This window comes from Adiantum capillus-veneris, chromosome 24 (genome assembly GCF_014529385.1).
Source record: "Adiantum capillus-veneris isolate H3 chromosome 24, ASM1452938v2, whole genome shotgun sequence".
NCBI classification, from domain to species: domain Eukaryota; kingdom Viridiplantae; phylum Streptophyta; class Polypodiopsida; order Polypodiales; family Pteridaceae; genus Adiantum; species Adiantum capillus-veneris.
Genome location: NC_140954.1, coordinates 20,135,399 through 20,155,731, shown reverse-complemented (window position 1 = coordinate 20,155,731; position 20,333 = coordinate 20,135,399).

Here is a 20,333-nt window from a genome sequence, read left to right as displayed (position 1 = left end):
GCTGTGGGCTGCTCCTTTGCTTGCATGATGCAGAGGTAGACCTGAGCTCCTTTCTTGAAAGCCTGCTCGGCTTGCTTTGCACTCATGAGATTGAGTTTGGGGAACGAGTGCGCTGGGACTTTCTGTTTGCCTTTCATCACTGCTAATTGAGCGGGATCTTGGCGGTTGATGGGGGGGGGTTTTGGTTTGAAGATGCGCCTGACGTGTGAATGTCTGCTTTGTTGTGAGTCTGGCGCCTTGTACTGTAACTGCCTTGCCTTGATTATTCAGCAGTAATTGATCCACCTTCATGGCTAGAAGTGCAATGAGATATTTGTCATTGAAGGATAGACCAATAATTGCCTCAAAGTCATCCATTGGGACCACTATGAAGTCAAGTCGGTATGTGAATTCACCTATCTCAATCCTGACTTGACGGGCTGCCTTGACATTGCTATCATTTCCTTGAGAAAATTTGACGGTAGTTTCATTGACGGTGCTGAGGCGTAGGCCCAGGCGAGCGGCGCACTGCGGGGAGAGAAAATTGTGTGTGGCGCCTGAGTCTACCATGATCCATTGCTGCTGGGATCCAATTGTTGCTTGGACATATAAGTTATGGATGTCCGTTATAGCTGCTGCCATGCATTGAGGGTGGAGGGATACTGCTCCAATACGCGGTTGTTGGTCAGCAACAGGGTTATCCATTTCTTCGATTCTTATTTGGGGGTGGGAGGGTGGTTCTTCGATTTGGAGGGTGTTGACCCTGCTAGATGATGATGATGCTTGATTTCGCTTACGGACACATGCGTAGTAGGGGCCACGAGCAATTCTGCAGTCACTGCACCAGACACGATCGAGGTGCGGGCTGTTATTATCGCCGTTGTAAGTGTTGGGGACAAAACTGTTGGACGTGGTGTTGTAAGAGTTGCTAGCAAAAGGGCTGCGTGGGACTAAGGCGCCATTTCCGCGGCCTAGTCCAAGATTGAAATGGGGTGGTGTTGGGCGGGGGTCACTGCTTCTGTTATTGGACATAAATCCGTGGCCTCTTCCGGCGGGTGGGTTAGGCCAGTTGTTGGAGTTACTGGGAGCAAAATTGTTGGGGCGAGGATTATTTGGAGGGAAACTTTGTGTTGAGCTTGTGTCGCGTAGCTTTTCGGCCATATTGGCGGCCGCTTCCCATGTGGTGGGATTCTGCTTTTCTACTTCTCGACGGGCCCAGGGCTTAAGGCCGTACAGGAAACCATGTAGTCGATCTGCTGTGTGCATCAGTGGGAGTTGAAGAATTAGTCGCCGATACTTCACAATGTAATCTGAAATGTGGCCGTCTTGGCGCTGATCGCGCCACGAGTCTCTAACTTTGTTGCCTTCATTATCTGGGACAAAGTAGCTGATCATGTCTCTTTGTAAGTCCTCCCAGTCCTCCCAGTGCTTTGATGTCTGTTCGATGAGAAACCATACATAGGTGTCGTCGGCCAGGAAGGTTTTGGCCACTTGCACCCATCTGCGTTTGCCTATGTTGTTCCACTGCATGTAGTTTTCTATCTCGCTAAACCACTTATTGAGTTCCAGTGAGTTGCGATGGCCTTTGTACTTCTCTGGGGGGACGGGTTTGAATTTTCCCAGTCTGTTTTCATCTTCCAGATGTCTTTCAGGGCTGTAGTAGCGCCCTTCGCTTTGGTCATCCTGATAGTCTTCGTCTTCGTCGACTGTCTCTAGTCTTCTGGGCTTCGGTCATCTTTGTGTATTTCGTCGCGTGTTGACATTACTTGTGCCTGGGCGGTCTTCGTGTCGCTGGCCTAGCTGTGTTTGAATCAGGTCGCCCAGGTTAGTAGACATCAAGTTGATCTGGTGTTCCACGGAGGCCATGATGCGTGCCTCCAGTCTCTTTTCCATTGGGTCTTGGTGATCTTGTCGCGGCTTCTTTTCTTTGTTCTTCTTGCGGTCTCTATTCAGGTCAGGTTCAGTCCTGTATCCTTCTTCATCTTCTTGATTTCCCGCCATTGTTGTACTCTTGTGGCCGAAGCTGAGGAAAAACTCAAAAATGTCAAAAACTGAAAAACTGCGAAAAAACGAGCTTGAAAACGTCGAAAAACGATGAAACAGCGCAAAACGAGGTCCAAAACGACGAAAACCGCGAAAAACAGCTCAAAAACGATGAAAACCAGTCCCAAACGGTGTAAGACGGGACAAAACGAGGTAAAACGTTGAAAAACGATGGAAAACGCGTCAAAATGGGGCAAAACGGCAAGGAACGTGGGTCAAACGAGGCAAAATGGCGAAAAACGGTGGGGAACGTGGAGAAAACGCAAGGGACGGGGCAAAACGGGCCAAGAACGTGGTGAAAACGGGGCAGACGGGCTGAAAACGTGGTGACAACCACGGGCCACGGGCCGACGTCGGGTCGGCGGGGACTTGAGCCGAAGCTCTGATACCAAGTGTGTCGCCCTCGTCCGGGACGTCGCTGAAACGGGACCGCGCCGGCTCACCTGCGTTGCAAACGGGACCTGCAAGCAAGCAAACGCACGCACAAGAACGCAACTTGAAAATGGAACGCAAGAGGGACACGAGATTGAGGGACACGAACGAATGATCAATATTGAAAGAAAGTGCCGAATACAAGGGACGCGAAGGATCGCATGAAAACGGGGCTCGCAAGTTGGGGGAAGTGGCACAGGCTTCCCTTATACTAGTAGCGCCTTGTACTCTAGAGAAGAGTATATCAGCATAGAATGGGCATCTTGAGTTGGTAGGCTGAGGGTAAAAACAACCAAGATGCTAGCAAGTGGGGAGTGTGTACAACAATGTGGAGGATATGCAACCTTATGTGATTATGGGCTGATGGCGGATTAGTTGTGGTAATTGTGCATGGAAAGTTGAGCAGGGAAGCTTTTTCCAAGTTTTACAGCATTGCAAGGACACGCCTTTGTGTAGATCTGGAAACATCGAGGTGGATGAAAGGGGAGAGGTGGCATGAAGCCAGCGTGAGGGAAGTCTGCTCAAGAAGACACAGTGCACGGTTAATGTTGAATGTGCAATGCCAGCTTGGTAACCATGGAAGGTGTTGCAAGGAGCTTGTTTGTGGCAGCCTAGTGCGGTGGGCTCGTGTGGAAATGTTTGCAGCACATAAACGGAGTGCAAGGTTTGGGCCAGTGGTACCCAGCTCATGAGTTTGAAAAGACAGCTGTGGAATGTAGTAGACTGGGAGGCAATGTATGTTTCCAGTTGGAATGGGCTAGGAAACATGAACCAAAAGAAGGTCGTACAATTTACGGAGGTATGGCTCAGTGCATGGCATGTGGAGTAGCTAACGATTCCTAGAGAATGGTGTTGCTACTCAGTTTAAATTCAGCTTAAGAGTTGCAAGGGGGTTGCTTGTTCTAGAGGAGGTATCCCAGAATAAGTCTACAAGGTACTGGATTCCTTTCCATTCATAACGAAGTGGGAGTTGATCTGATAAAGGAGCTTGAGCAAAAGGCTGAGTTGAAAAAAGAGGAACAACACAGAAGCAGCCATGATGGCCGAAATGAACGCGACAATCGGACACGCTTAGTTTTAATGCAGAGGAGGTGGCTGCCATGCAACATGAGCTTAAGGTCTTGAAGCCAAAATTGATTGTAACGGTTGAGGAAGCAGAGAAACTTATGATGAAGGTGGAGTGAGAAAGGAAAGAGGTGGCTGAGGCTAAAAAGTCCTTTGTACAGAAGGATGAGGCAGAAGCTAGTAAACAAGTAGCAGAAGCAAAACCAATACGGGATGACTGTGAAGCAGCACTGCTAGTGCCATGCCTGTTCTTGAAGAAGCAATTGTAGCTTAGGATACCCTTTCTGCCAATGATATTAAGTATGTCAAGAAACTAACAAACCCTTCTGCAGCTGAGCAATTGGTCATGGAAGCCATTTGTGTGGTTCTTGATGTTAAGCCAGCAAAGCAGCCTGGTGGTAAAGGAGGATTTCTGCTCAATTATCGGAAACCATGGGTGAGGAACTGAAAGTTATCCTTGAGAAATTGGCTAAGGACTAAACAAGTAGATTATTGCAATGGACAAATATGATGTTGTGGCTTTGTTTGTTGCCCCCCAAAAGGCAAAAACTTAAAGCTATAGAAGCAAAATACCCGCAGTCATGGAAGGCTGGAGAGCCAAGCAAGAGGAAGTGAAATCGAGAAAATGACGGAGTTGGAAGTAGAACTTGAGGCTATCATGTTGAAGAAAGAGAATCTGCAGCATGATGTGAAGATGTTCACTATAAAGCTGGAAAGAGCATAGCAGCAGATCGGAGGGCTTGGTGGTGAGAGAACCCGTTCGATAGCCGACGTTAAAGAACTCGAAAATCAATATGGAAACCTCATTGGTGGCGTTTTGATTGCGTTGTAATCATATCATATCTAGGTGTATTCCCTATTAGTAAACATGGGGTTCGAGATGATGTTGTTAGAGTCACATCACCGTTGCTTCGCCATTTTGTACGGCTAGTGATTGTCCCGAGCTGGCCACCCATTGCAGACCATGTAGGTTGCACAGATGGACAATTTAGACGTGTCCGGCCAGTCATTCATTTCCGAGCCTGACTGGGTGTGCACACATTTTTAGCCATTTTTGGGCTTTTATGTTTTTTGCACCAGTTACACATTTTTGCCCTACCTCAACTCAACATTCTATAAAAGCTATGTTTGGGGTCTTGTAGTCATTCATTGTGTATTGAGAGCATCATTTGCAGAGCACTTGTGTCTCTAGTGTTCTCTCTCTCTCTCTCTATCTCTCTCCACCACATTGTAACTTTCTGGTCTCATAGGTCACTTTCGCCTTGTGAAGACGTTAATATAACATCTCTCTCTCTCTCTCTCTCTCTCTCTCTCTCTCAGCTAATAGAGATACTACATGGAGCAACACAAGAGGCATACCCACAAACTCAGCCTGATCAGAAGAGAGGATCTGGGAACATGCCTCAAAACAGTTGGTACGACGAGAAATGCAGAGAGACGAGAACCCAGGTCCAGAAAGAGTTTACACTTGGGATTATCACATATAAGCAGTCTCGGATTGCTCTTCGGCGTATAGTACGTCACAAGAAAAGGGCATTTTTAGCCAAACTTGAGAAGGATTTATATAATCTCTTCTTGAGTCAGGACTCACATGAGGCCTGGCGTTTATTTCACGAGCACTCATTGCCTCCGACAATTACTTCTCCTGAGATTTGGGGTCAATATGTAACATCATTATATACAGTATCTGGACAGCCTCCATTACCAAATCCACTCGAGCCATGCCCTGCTACTAGTGCTTTCTTTACTACGGAAATGGTGGAAAAAGCCATTGATAAGATGAAGACAAGAAGAGCATATGATGATGAGGGTTTAGTAGCAGAACATCTGATCCATGCAAGGGATCTACTTTTAGAAGCCCTTGCTCGTCTGTTTAATCGGGTCATGTATGAAGGGTTACCTGAATCTTGGAAATTATCTACTATCGTACCTATTTTCAAGTCAGGGGATCCTATGATACCCGGGAACTACCGTACCATTATGGTGGGTCACACATTGACCCGACTGTACGCATCCATTCTGGAACAAAAATTGAGTAGATGGGCAGAGAATGAGGGCATAAGGGCAAAAGGACAAGCTAGATTCAGGAGGGGTTATTCCACTTTAGATTATATTCTTACGCTCAGAGCCATTATTGAGGAAGAAAGAGCAAGCGGGAGAAGGATGTATTGTTGCTTTGTGGATTTTCGAAAAGCTTTTGATACAGTATCAAGGGCCAGATTGATGCGTAGAATGCAAGATTCAGGGGTCCCCAAAGAGATTATACGGGGGATCATGGCCTTATATGGGTCAATAACTGGTTATGTACGTACTCCAGAAGGGGATTCCGACATTGCTCATTCCACCGTTGGAGTAAAGCAGGGATGCCCACTGTCCCCTTCTTTATTTGGTATGTATATAGATGAGGTATCAGATTACATTGATAGAGAGGGTGACAGAGGTGCTCAACTTTCAGGGCCATGGATCCCTTTGTTGTTGTATGCAGATGATATTGTATTGATAGCAGAATCACCAAATGGCATGCAGAGGCAGTTAGATGCATTACATAAATTCGCCAAGGACAGCGGACAGTCGGTAAATTTGGGTAAAACCAAAGTTATGGTGTTTAACACCACACCGCAGTGGACACCGCAGTGAGTTAGGAGATCGGCACCTACATTTGCATATGGCCAGGATACAGTAGAGTAGACAGATGCATACACATATCTTGGTGTGGTATTTACAGGACCGAAGTTTACTCTTAAGAAAGCAGCGGATGCTAGATTGTCCAGAGCCTCTGCGGCCTTGGGAGGGTTGGAGAGGATGTGTTCACAAGTGCAGTTTGGGGAACCATGAACAAAACTTTGGCTCTTTGATACTGTGGTGGCTTCGGCTATGCTTTATGGGGTCCAGATTTGGGGACCATCTGTGGATCAGGATAATTGGAAGTCAATGGAGAGACCTTTGGTATCTATGATTTCCCGAATGATTAGAGCCAATGCCTCTGTACCACATGCGATTACCCGAGCGGAACTAGCTGCCCCTCCGATAGAAATTGAAGCTCTTACTAGATCAGTCTCCTTTATACACGGTTTATGGGATACAAATAATTGCCGATATACTAGATTGGCCCTTGAATCCTCTCGACAATTAGCAATGAAAGGAGATACATCATGCTGGTATGCGCAACTGTCCTCGTGGTTTCAGAGACACGGGTTTAGTATGGAAAGATTACCCCCCTTCCAATACTCTCTTGAGGCTCCATCACTGGCAATCACACGAACGTAGATTAATAAAATCATCCGCCAGGATCTTATACAGTTGGACACTAACAGGACATGGGTAGACCCTACACAAGAATTGGGCATGAAGATGGCCGACTACAAAGAAAACTTCCTACAGATATTTGAAGATGGTTTTGTGATTCGCCCGAGCTACATGGATACCCACCTGTCTCATGGTTTGAGATGTGCTATTGGTCAGATTCATACATCCTCACACCAGGTGGAAATTGAATTTGGCAGATTTAGGGAAATCCCACCTAAGAGCAGAATTTGCAAGTTATGCGGAATGGAGCCGGAGACAGAATTACACTACATATGTCATTGCACCATATACTATGAGATATGTGGGCGTTTCCATTGCCTATTTAAAGAAGGCTTTGGACCTCTAGATAGAGTCATGCAATACCAAGATCAAAGGTGCTTAGGCCTGTAGCTACTCGAACTACATCGGCATAGGGATAATCTAATGAGAAGACAAAGAGCACTACAGCCTCAAAGGCAGATCACAGATTTCTTCGGATCGAGAGAAGCAAGAATGGAAGGAGAAGCAAGAGGCCAGCAGCGAGCACAAAGGAGTACCCACATTAAGACCAAAGGCACCCTCATTGACAGGGCGATTGAGCTTAGGAAATTGAGACGATCACGACCGAGATGCAGAAGCACACTTCACCGGAGGAGACTACAACAAAGGAATAGAAGCATTCTAGCCAGACACCCAGAATGCTCCTAAGAAGTTTATCTAATACTTTGTATTTAGTTTTTCACATTTATTTTCACACTTTCACACTTTTCAGACATTGTATTAGATTCACCACTTTTGTATCAGTTTTGTCTCATAGGTCACTCTGGCCTTTTGAAGACGTTAATATAACATTTTATTTCATTTCATCTCTCTCTCTCTCTCTCTCTCTCTCTCTCTCTCTCTTTCTTTTGCTGCAGCACGCGAGCAGGCTTTAGGAGACCAGAGAATTTCCCTTTATCTGGGGGATTCACATGCTTCCCGCACAGGCATGGGGCCAGTACAGTGGATTATGTCATGAATTCACCAAGATTTATTTCTAGTATCGAAGACTTTAAGGTGGGATCCAGACCGGTTGGGATTGTAGTGGATCATGCTCTCTTGACCTTATCAATCTCCTTCCAATACAATGCCTCTCAAGTACAAAGGAAGAAGACACACACAAGATATACTTTCACACGAGAGACTGATTCAGTCTATGTGGAAAAGATCTATAATAGGATGTGGGCAGCCGAGCCAGTATATACTATAGAGATTACTTCTCAGTTAACAGAGATACTACATGCAGCAGCACAAGAGGCATACCCACATACTCAACCTGATCAGAAGAGAGAATCTGGGAACATGCCTCAAAGCAGTTGGTATGACGACGAATGCAGAGGGATGAGAATCCAGGTCCAGAAAGAGCTTACACTTGGGATCATCACATATAAGCAGTCTCGGATTGCTCTTCGGCGTATAGTACGTCACAAGAAAAGGGCATTTTTAGCCAAACTGGAGAAGGATTTATATCAGCTCTTCTTGAGTCAGGACTCACATGAGGCCTGGTGTTTATTTCATGAGCACTCACCGCCTCCGATGATTACTTCTCCTGAGATTTGGGGTCAATATGTAACATCATTATATATGGTATCTGGACAGCCTCTATTACCAAATCCGCTAGAACCATGCCTTGCTACTAGTACTTTCTTTACTACGGAAATGGTGAAAAAAGCCATTGATTAGATGAAGACAAGAAGAGCAATATGATCATGATGGTTTAGTAGCGCAACATATGATCCATGCCAGGCATCTACTTTCAGAAGTCCTTGCTGGTTTGTTTAATCGGGTCATGTGTGAAGGATTACCTGAATCTTGGAAATTATCTACTATCGTACCTATTTTCAAGTCAGGGGATCCTATGATACCCGGGAACTACCGTACCATTATGGTAGGTCACACATTGACCCGATTGTACGCATCCATTCTTGAACAAAAATTGAGTACATGGGCAGAGAATGAGGGCATAAGGGCAACTGGACAAGCTGGATTCAGGAGGGGTTATTCCACTTTAGATCATATTCTTACGCTTAGAGCCATTATTGAGGAAGGAAGAGCAAACTGGAGAAGGATGTATTGTTGCTTTGTGGATTTTCGGAAAGCTTTTGATGCAGTACCAAGGGCCAGATTGATGATCAGGATGCAAGAGTTAGGGGTCCCCAAAGAGATTATTTGGGGGATCATGGCCTTATACGGGTCAGTAATTGGTTATGTACGTACTCCGAAGGGGATTCTGACATTGTTCATTCCACCGTTGGAGTAAAGCAGGGATGCCCATTGTCCCCTACTTTATTTGGTATGTACATAGATAAGGTATCAGATTACATTGATAGAGAGGGTGACAGAGGTGCTCAACTTGCAGGGTCATGGATCTCTTTGTTGTTGTATGCAGATGATATTGTATTGATAGCAGAATGACCAATTGGAATGCAGAGGCAGCTAGATGCATTACATAAATTCGCGGAGGACAGTGGACTGTCGGTAAACTTGGGTAAAACCAAAGTTATGGTGTTTAACACCATAACTTGGGTAAAACCAAAGTTATGGTGTTTAACACCACACCGCAGTGGGTTAGGAGATCGGCACCTACATTTGCATATGGCCAGGATATAGTAGAGTACGCAGATGCATACACATACCTTTGTGTGGTATTTGCACGATCGAAGTTTACTCTTAAAAAAGCAACGGATGCTAGATTGTCCAGAGCCTCTGCGGCCTTGGGAGGGTTGGAGAGGATGTGTTCACAAGTGCAGTTTCAGGAACCACGAACAAAACTTTGGCTCCTTGATACTGTGGTGGCTTCGGCTATGCTTTATGGGGTCCAGATCTGGGGACTATCTGTGGATCAAGATAATTGGAAGTCAATGGTGAGACCTTTGGTATCTATGGTTTCCCGAATGGTTAGAGCCAAGGCCTCCGTACCACATGCGATTACCCGAGCGGAACTAGCTGCCCCTCCGATAGAAATTGAAGCTCTTACCAGATCAGTGTCCTTTATACATGGTTTGTGGGATACAAATAATTGCCGATATACTAGACTGGCCCTCGAATCCTCTCGACAATTAGCAATGAAAGGGGATACATCATGCTGGTATGCGCAACTGTCCTCGTGGTTTAAGAGACACGGGTTCAGTATGGAAAGATTACCCCCCTTCCAATACTTTCTTGAGGCTCCATCATTGGCAATTACACGAACGGAGATTAATAAAATCATCCGTCAGGATCTTATACAGTTGGATACTAAGAGGACATGGGTAGAGCCTACACAAGAGTTGGGCACGAAGATGGCCGACTACAAAGAAAACTTCCTACAGCTATCTGAAGATGGATTTGTGATTCGCCCGAGCTAAATGGATACCCACCTGTCTCATGGTTTGAGATGTGCTATTGGTCAGATTCATACATCCTCACACCAGCTAGAAATTGAATTTGGCAGATTTAGGGGAATCCTACCTCAGAGCAGAATTTGCAAGTTATGCGGAATGGAGCCGGAGACAGAATTACACTACATATGCCATTGCACCGTATACTATGAGATACGTGGGCGTTTCCATTGCCTATTTAAAGAAGGCTTTGGACCTCTAGATAGAGTCATGCAATACCAAGATCAGAGATGCTTAGGCTTGTACGTACTGGAACTACATCGGCACAGGGATAATCTAATGAGAAGACAAAGAGCACTACAGCCTTAGAGGCAGATCACAGATTTCTTCGGATTTAGAGAAGCAGGAGTGGAAGGAGAAGCAAGAGGCCAGCAGCCAGCACAAAGGAGTACCCACATTCATACCAAAGGCACCCTCATTGACAGGGTGATTGAGCTTAGGAAATCGAGACGACCACGACCGAGATGCAGAAGCACACTTCACTGGAGGAGACTACAACAAAGGATTAGAAGCATTCTAGCCAGACACCCAGAATGCTCCTAAGAAGTTTATTTAATACTTTGTATTTAGTTTTTCACATTTATTTTCACACTTTTCACACTTAGTACTTTATTACTAAGGTACCCAGACATTGTAACAGATTCACCACTTTTGTATCAGTTTGGTCTCATAGGTCATTCTGGCCTTTTGAAGACGTTAATATAACATTTCATTTCATTTCATTTCATTTCCTTTCTCTCTGTATGGATAGTTTCCCACGACATCTTGTTACTCCTCTCTCTCTCTCTCTCTCTCTCTCTCTCTCTCTCTCTCTCTCTCTCTCTCTCTCTCTCTCTCTCTCTCTCTCTCTCTCTCTCTCTCTCTCTCATGGCGGACAACAGCACGCAAGTCTCTGTAAGCAACAGCGCGCAGGTTCCTCCCAGCAGCGCGTGCAGGTTTCTGTAAGCAACAGCGCGGAGGTCTCTCTCACAGAGCAACGCCACCAGGTACGCGAGCTGCGCCACTAGATGCAACTCAATCAGCCTCACTGTTGCTGCAGCGCAAGGCCTCTCTCTGACGGGCTGCTGAGTTATGCCTCCATAGCTTTGAACCGCTCTACAAGCTCCTCTACGCGTAGAAAGTCCTGTCCTACGCACGCCCCGGCACCCCCCTTTTTTTGCATTTATCTACGCGTAGAAAGTCCTCATACCTCCTACGTTAAAGTTTAAAGACTTTTAAGTTTTAAGTTAAACTTTTAGGTTTTGCCCTATTCTCAGTCCCTCACCCTAGTACCCTAGTACCCTACCCCACATTTGTGGCTCGGGTTCGATGGATCCGCCTACCAAAGGGGAAGGGCCGGGTGTAGATAGCTACACCACCCCAAAAAAAACAACAGCTACATTTAAACGGAGAAACAGAGATACTGTACTATCACCAGGATCCTTACGAGTTGGGAAAACCTCCAGGATACATGATGAGCTAATGATGGAGAAGGCCCAAGTGATACTCAAATCAGAGCTAAACTATAAGAGGGATGACATCAGGAAGGAAATGCACGCCAGCGCTGAGAACTACAGGAACTCCATGTATGGAGACATGATGAGAGAACTAAGGAGAGAGATCCGGGGAATACAGAATGAGGAAATTTAGATCTTGAAAACGGAATTACGAAACCTAATCAAGGCCGAAGTAAATGTAACACAATGCGTTATGCAAAAGAAACTCGATGAGGCAGTAGCAAGTTTTGAAGCATGGAAAACAAATATGGAAAAGCACATGGGGGAAAAAGATGCAATAATCGAGGAGCTAAAAGGAGAACTTGCGGCTTGCAAATCTGCAACTAAGGAGAAGGGAGACGACCAACCTTTGGTGCTGAAGGAGCTCGAGGACATGAAGGATCAGATGAAAGCTCTACGGGAAGGAGATGAACAGAAATCGAAAATGGCATCTTCAAGGGCAGACGTCCTTTTAAGACACAAGAAAAGGTTGATGAAGCAGAGAAATGGATTGAGGATGCGAAGAAAGGGAAGGCCCAGATGCCCGAGACCACACCTACCTCCACCATTATTAATATGACCATTGAGGAAGAGCAGAAAAGGAAGAATCGGGCTCTGCATGTGCGGGTCACAGGAGTCACAGACAAAGAGAATGTAGATGAAGAAGTGAAGGAACTGCTACAACGCATGGGCATCAGAGAGCCTACTCACACAAGTGCATGAAGAGTGGGCAATAAGGAATCGATGAGAAGGGAAATGTAAAGGATAGGGCACTTATTCTCCCCTTCCCGAATATAGAAATAAGGAAAGAATTTCTAAAGAAGAGGCCAACTCTTAAGAAAAACGGTATTTTCCTGGGAGATGACCTTACATTGGCACAAATGGCACACATGCAAGAGTTGATGCCAGAGATCAGGGCAGCAAGAGAAAAGGGGAAAATTGCCTTTTATAGAGGAGGGAAAGTAGTGGTTCTGGAAAAGCGCTCATCATGACAGTGCGAGACCTATGGGCGACGCTGCGGATAGCGGTATGGAATTGTAATGGATCATATAGGCTAGATGTAGGTGCCTTTGAAGACAGCTTTAGGGACAAGACATAGTTTTCTACTCAGAGACACACCAAATACCCGGACAGCTTATGCCACATGTGAAGGGTTATTTATGGGAAACAGCTGGTCGACCAGACAAGAGATCTCTATGGGGTAGCCGGGGTTCCGGAGGAGTAGCAATCTTATTTAAAGAGGAGCTGAAACCACTACTACAGATTATCAGGAAAGATGAGCAAGCAAGGTATATGTGGGTGAGAATGAGAGCCGAGACAGGTAGATTTCTATATATCGCTATATGCTACTTCCCTCCAAGTACATCAGTCTACTCCTCACCTAAAGGACAGTCCCCTTTCTCCATATTGAATGATGACATATGGGAGTTCTCTAGAGATGGAGACATCGTTCTCTTAGGAGACTTTAATGCAAGAACGGACAACTCTCAAGAAGTATTCTATGATACTTCTGAGGAAATGCTCAGAGAAGTGGATTTATCACAGAGGGGGCTTACTAGAAACTCACAGGATAAAGAACACACTGAATATGGGAGACATCTCATGGAGATGGCAACTATACATGGTTTGGCCATACTTAATGGTCTAGAGAATTTCCCTTTATCTGGGGGATTCACATGCTTCCCGCACACAGGCATGGGGCCAGTACAGTGGATTATGTCATGAATTCACCAAGCTTTATTTCTAGTATCGAGGACTTTAAGGTGGGATCCAGACCGGTTGGGATTGTAGTGGATCATGCTCTCTTGACCTTATCAATCTCCTTCCAATACAATGCCTCTCAAGTACAAAGGAAGAAGACACACACAAGATATACTTTCACACGAGAGACTGATTCAGTCTATGTGGAAAAGATCTATAATAGGATGTGGGCAGCCGAGCCAGTATATACTATAGAGATTACTTCTCAGTTAACAGAGATACTACATGCAGCAGCACAAGAGGCATACCCACATACTCAACCTGATCAAAAGAGAGAATCTGGGAACATGCCTCAAAGCAGTTGGTATGACGACGAATGCAGAGGGATGAGAATCCAGGTCCAGAAAGAGCTTACACTTGGGATCATCACATATAAGCAGTCTCGGATTGCTCTTCGGCGTATAGTACGTCACAAGAAAAGGGCATTTTTAGCCAAATTGGAGAAGGATTTATATCAGCTCTTCTTGAGTCAGGACTCACATGAGGCCTGGTGTTTATTTCACGAGCACTCACCGCCTCCGATGATTACTTCTCCTGAGATTTGGGGTCAATATGTAACATCATTATATATGGTATCTGGACAACCTCCATTACCAGATCCGCTAGAGCCATGCCCTGCTACTAGTACTTTCTTTACTACGGAAATGGTGAAAAAAGCCATTGATAAGATGAAGACAAGAAGAGCATATGATCATGATGGTTTAGTAGCAGAACATCTGATCCATGCCAGGGATCGACTTTCAGAAGTCCTCGCTCGTCTGTTTAATCGGGTCATGTGTGAAGGATTACCTGAATCTTGAAAATTATCTACTATCGTACCTATTTTCAAGTCAGGGGATCCTATGATACCCGGGAACTACCGTACCATTATGGTAGGTCACACATTGAGCCGACTGTACGCATCCATTCTTGAACCAAAATTGAGTAGATGGGCAGAGAATGAGGGCATAAGGGCAACAGGAGAAGCTGGATTCAGGAGGGGTTATTCCACTTTAGATCATATTCTTACGCTCAGAGCCATTATTGAGGAAATAAGAGCAAGCGGGAGAAGGATGTATTATTGCTTTGTGGATTTTCGAAAAGCTTTTGATACAGTACCAAGGGCCAGATTGATGATCAGGATGCAAGAGTTAGGGGTCCCCAAAGAGATTATTTGGGGGATCATGGCCTTATACGGGTCAGTAACTGTTTATGTACGTACTCGAGAAGGGGATTCCGACATTGTTCATTCCACCGTTGAAATAAAGCAGGGATGCCCACTGTCCCCTACTTTATTTGGTATGTACATAGATGAGGTCTCAGATTACATTGATAGAGAGGGTGACAGAGGTGCTCAACTTGCAGGGTCATGGATCCCTTTGTTGTTGTATGCAAATGATATTGTATTGATAGCAGAATCACCAGATGGAATGCAGAGGCAGCTAGATGCATTACATAAATTTGCGGAGGGAAGTGGACTGTCGGTAAACCTGGGTAAAACCAAAGTTATGGTGTTTAACACCACACCGCAGTGGGTTAGGAGATTGGCACCTACATTTGCATATGGCCAGGATACAGTAGAGTACACAGATGCATACACATACCTTGGTGTGGTATTTGCAGGACCGAAGTTTACTGTGCAGAAAGCAACGGATGCTAGATTGTCCAGAGCCTCTGCAGCCTTGGGAGGGTTGGAGAGGATGTGTTCACAAGTGCAGTTTCAGGAACCACGAACAAAACTTTGGCTCCTTGATACTGTGGTGGCTTCGGCTATGCTTTATGGGGTCCAGATCTGGGGACTATCTGTGGATCAAGATAATTGGAAGTCAATGGTGAGACCTTTGGTATCTATGGTTTCCCGAATGGTTAGAGCCAAGGCCTCCGTACCACATGCGATTACCCGAGCGGAACTAGCTGCCCCTCCGATAGAAATTGAAGCTCTTACCAGATCAGTGTCCTTTATACATGGTTTGTGGGATACAAATAATTGCCGATATACTAGACTGGCCCTCGAATCCTCTCGACAATTAGCAATGAAAGGGGATACATCATGCTGGTATGCGCAACTGTCCTCGTGGTTTAAGAGACACGGGTTCAGTATGGAAAGATTACCCCCCTTCCAATACTTTCTTGAGGCTCCATCATTGGCAATTACACGAACGGAGATTAATAAAATCATCCGTCAGGATCTTATACAGTTGGATACTAAGAGGACATGGGTAGAGCCTACACAAGAGTTGGGCACGAAGATGGCCGACTACAAAGAAAACTTCCTACAGCTATCTGAAGATGGATTTGTGATTCGCCCGAGCTAAATGGATACCCACCTGTCTCATGGTTTGAGATGTGCTATTGGTCAGATTCATACATCCTCACACCAGCTAGAAATTGAATTTGGCAGATTTAGGGGAATCCTACCTCAGAGCAGAATTTGCAAGTTATGCGGAATGGAGCCGGAGACAGAATTACACTACATATGCCATTGCACCGTATACTATGAGATACGTGGGCGTTTCCATTGCCTATTTAAAGAAGGCTTTGGACCTCTAGATAGAGTCATGCAATACCAAGATCAGAGATGCTTAGGCTTGTACGTACTGGAACTACATCGGCACAGGGATAATCTAATGAGAAGACAAAGAGCACTACAGCCTTAGAGGCAGATCACAGATTTCTTCGGATTTAGAGAAGCAGGAGTGGAAGGAGAAGCAAGAGGCCAGCAGCCAGCACAAAGGAGTACCCACATTCATACCAAAGGCACCCTCATTGACAGGGTGATTGAGCTTAGGAAATCGAGACGACCACGACCGAGATGCAGAAGCACACTTCACTGGAGGAGACTACAACAAAGGATTAGAAGCATTCTAGCCAGACACCCAGAATGCTCCTAAGAAGTTTATTTAATACTTTGTATTTAGTTTTTCACATTTATTTTCACACTTTCACTCTTTTCACACTTAGTACTTTAGTACTAAGGTACCCAAACATTGTAACAGATTCACCACTTTTGTATCAGTTTGGTCTCATAGGTCATTCTGGCCTTTTGAAGATGTTAATATAACATTTCATTTCATTTCTCTCTCTCTCTCTCTCTCTCTCTCTCTCTCTCTCTCTCTCTCTCTCTCTCTCTCTCAAACGTTTTCGGCGCACGTGGCTCTCACCCTCTCCGCTTCTCACTCTCACATGGTATCAGTTGTCAGCATGTGAAGACACCATCGATCTCAACAACCAAGGCTAGCGCTAGCAGTTCTGCACACTTTTGTTGCGAGAATTTCCAAATTCAGCCTAGTGTTTTTGTGGCCAACAGCGTTTTTGCAATTCAGCTAGCGTTTTTTGCCCTGCTTGTTGCAATCTGCTGCGATCTCTCTTGGCGTTCCCTCCCTGCAGCAACACACAGCAAAATCGGCATCAGATTTGCCCTGCATTTTTGCTCAGATCTGCGTTTTTTGGACTTGCTGAGTTTGTATCGCACACACGAGGTGTGGCTTCTGATCGTGTTGGTTCTTGGTACCTCTACCTACTGCCTCTAGGCATCCTTGCCTTCATACAGGTGGTTTTTTCTTTTCCGGCGCGCGTAGCTCTCACCCTCTCCGTTGCTCACTCTCACATTATGTGAGTTGAAATCCTTGAACTGGACATTGTACAACTCCCGTTCAAGTGTGATCTATCTGGCAAACGAGCTCTCCTCAAATTGGTCAAGAATTCAACTCTACAATGAATGTGCATGCTCCTCTTTGGAAACTTCCTTCGTGATGCGGTCCGACATGTTCATCATAAAAAAGGTGAAGACTCGTATGTCCCTGTAGCAGGCTACAGTGTCACTTTCAGAGGACACATAGTTAGTACAGCTGGCCTAGGCTGGTTCACACTAGACGGACTCTCTTGGCTGGGCAGTGACACGTGGCAAGGGATACGAACGGTGGTGTAGTGGACATCGTGGCTAGGTCACCACCACTCAGTTTGGGGACAGATTTAGATGGATGACATTTATGAGCCGTTAGTGGCTCTTTATGGTTGTACATATGAGTAGTAGCTGTTGGGTCATCGGATTATCTTCTAGATATATGGTCCAGCGTCGTCGTTCTGAGTAGCGAGTCTATACACACAACACGTCTTCACTATCCCTGCACATCTGAGCCTCGACACCCCATTGTACCTGTGAGTCCTGGGCTGGAGCTGAGTGTGCTCTCACGCCAGAGTCTGTATCAGTTCTTTGAGATAGTCGAGTCATATGTTGTGGTCTGCTGTTGTGTCTCTGTGAGCTCAATTGTTGTCTATTGTTCCTTTGTTTTCAGTCTGTTTTGAGTGAGATTGTCACGCACATTGCACTTAGGAGCACCCAATGTAGAGAGCACGACACACTATCCGTGCTACAAGTGCTCTCATTTTGGCGATCACGGTGGGACCGAAACTGAAGTCTCACTCTCTGTTGAGATACAAACAGTGAAGCTAGTTGGCTTTTACCTAGCTTCGCCTACCTTGCCTTGCACTGTGTAGTATGCTGGTCTGGTATCCTCTTGCCCTGGTCCAACTGGTCTAGTCCTCTCTCGCCCTGGTCCAACTAGCCCTCGTCCCTGGACTAGTCCTTCCTCGACCTGTCTATACTCCTCGTCCCTGGTCCAGCCTGGGTCTAGTCACTTGCCTGGTCTAGTAGAGTCTAGACCTGTCTTCAGCCAGTTAAAGCAATTAAAGGTCTTCTTGCCCAAAGCTGTATTTGGTTGAGCTTTGGTTGGATTTGTAGTCGCTGCATGACACATACAAGGCGGTCATTCGAGTGTCAAAGCGCACTACTGAGTCCTCTGAAGTACTACAACAGAAGACGACCCTTGGTACCTAGTAGAAGTCCATCAACCTCATCACCCATACCTCCACATACGACATCACCCATTCCTCCATCCGGTTCCACATCTTCTAGGTCACCTTCCCCAGTAAAGCTCTCTCCTATTTTGTTACAGCAGGCTGTTGAGCAACGGGCTCCTGAGCAAGAGACCATGGAGGCGTTGGCCAGTGTTTTGGCCAAGGTAAACATCAAGTTTCCTACCTTCAAGGGACTCTCTTCAGAAGATGCAGATGACCATGCAAGAAGGTTTGTATCTCTCTGTAGGGGTCATGGTCTTAATAGAGAAAATTCTTATTTGGTACTCTTTCCATCTACCTTGGACTGCTTAGCAGAAAAATGGTACAGTTAGTTTGCAGAGAACCATTTTGCAACTTGGGTAGCTTTAAGACAACCATTCTGTGCAGCATTCAGGCCAAGTGACTACTAGGAGAAGGTTTTGGATGAGTTGGCTAACATGGTGCTCTAGCCAAAGGAGACTTTTGTAAAACTTATGACTAAAACCAAGTCTCTGGTTGCCAAGCTTCCCCAGCAACCCGGTGAATTTATGGCAAAAATTCCGAGAGTCTCCGACCCGACGCCACTCTGGAGGAGTTTGTCGCAGCTGCTACTAGGATAGAGGGGGCTAGGAATCTGTTCACCAACTCCCCTCACATAGGGACTCCCTCTGTGTTTTCGGAAAGTCCTGCTGATCCATTGACTTCTTTGCGTAGAGAACTTGAAGCCCTAAAACTACAACGCGCTCTTCAAGAAGAGAAATCAATCTCTCTTAGACAGGAGAAACCACCACATCTTGAGGCTTTGGATCAAATCAAGAGAGAGGTAGAAGAGTTTCGGTCTCAACAGGAGACTAAAGCTATGATATGGTGCAGCTCGTGTTGCTCTCCAAGACATCCTCCATAGGACTGTCCCCTTCGGGCTTATTGCCACTTCTACGAAAAGTCTCTGCATGAAGACAAGGATTGCTACTATATCAAGGGATTACGACAAATACAACAAAGTCTAGGTCCTTCTCTACAACAAGGGCTAGCACCTGTATCCAACATGGTTTCAGCCTATGGCCATCAAAACTTGATGCCACCTCTGCTGACAAACACCTCCTATGCAAGGTATGCACAACAACTTTGCATCCCCCAGCTTTTATCATGCTAGTACTCCTTCAGTTCCCCAAAGCTTCTACACGTCAGCATCCGGTCCCATGCAGCAAGGGCCAAGACCACCTCACCCCTCCAATAGGCCAATTTTGTGCTACAGGTGCGGGGAGTATGGACATTATCAGAGCAAATGTCCGTTGCCAGAAGGGTCCCCTCCTTGCCGACACTGCCCTGAAGCTAAGGATCTCTATAGTAAGGACTACCCAAAACAACGTGCATCCACATCTGCAAGCACAAGCCAGAACCAGCAAGAGTTTACATTCCCAAAGATTAACCTCATCACAGTAAGCACCATTCCACAGGCCCCGCCTTCCACTCTTGTAGTTGCCTCTTGTGATGGGTTGAAGCAGGTGGAAGAGCCGGCTGGTGTGCTTACACGGGCACAGAGAGCTACTCTTGGTCTCAACCTCCTTGGCGGTCCAATCTTTCCGTTTCCAGTCACACAAATGAGTCAAACTCCCTTAGTAGTTGACAAACCAGCAGGTAGTGCCAAGGGCCAACCTACCTCTCTTCTATCAGATATTGATGGGGCTTTCATGGAAGAAGTAGAGGACTTGCAGAAGCTTAAGATACCAGAGCAAGATCTGATCAAAAGGGAGAAGCCTACAATAGAGTCTATCTTGAAAAACACCTTTCAGCAAGTGTCACTGTACGACATGCTTCGACTTGATGCAAATTTTCGAAGTGACACCCTTTCCATCATCCAGTCTCTGTATCCTAGTGCAGGACCTAGTGGCGGGCACCTACCTGTGCAGCCCTTAGAGTCCTACATGATTTCTTACCCAGTTGCTTCCCTCACCGACTACAAAGGTCCTCGTCTCACTGTGTCTATTCTTGGGCATCAATTCTCAGGCGTCATAGTGGATGGGGGTTCTGGGATCAATCTGATGCCAGAGTTTACTTT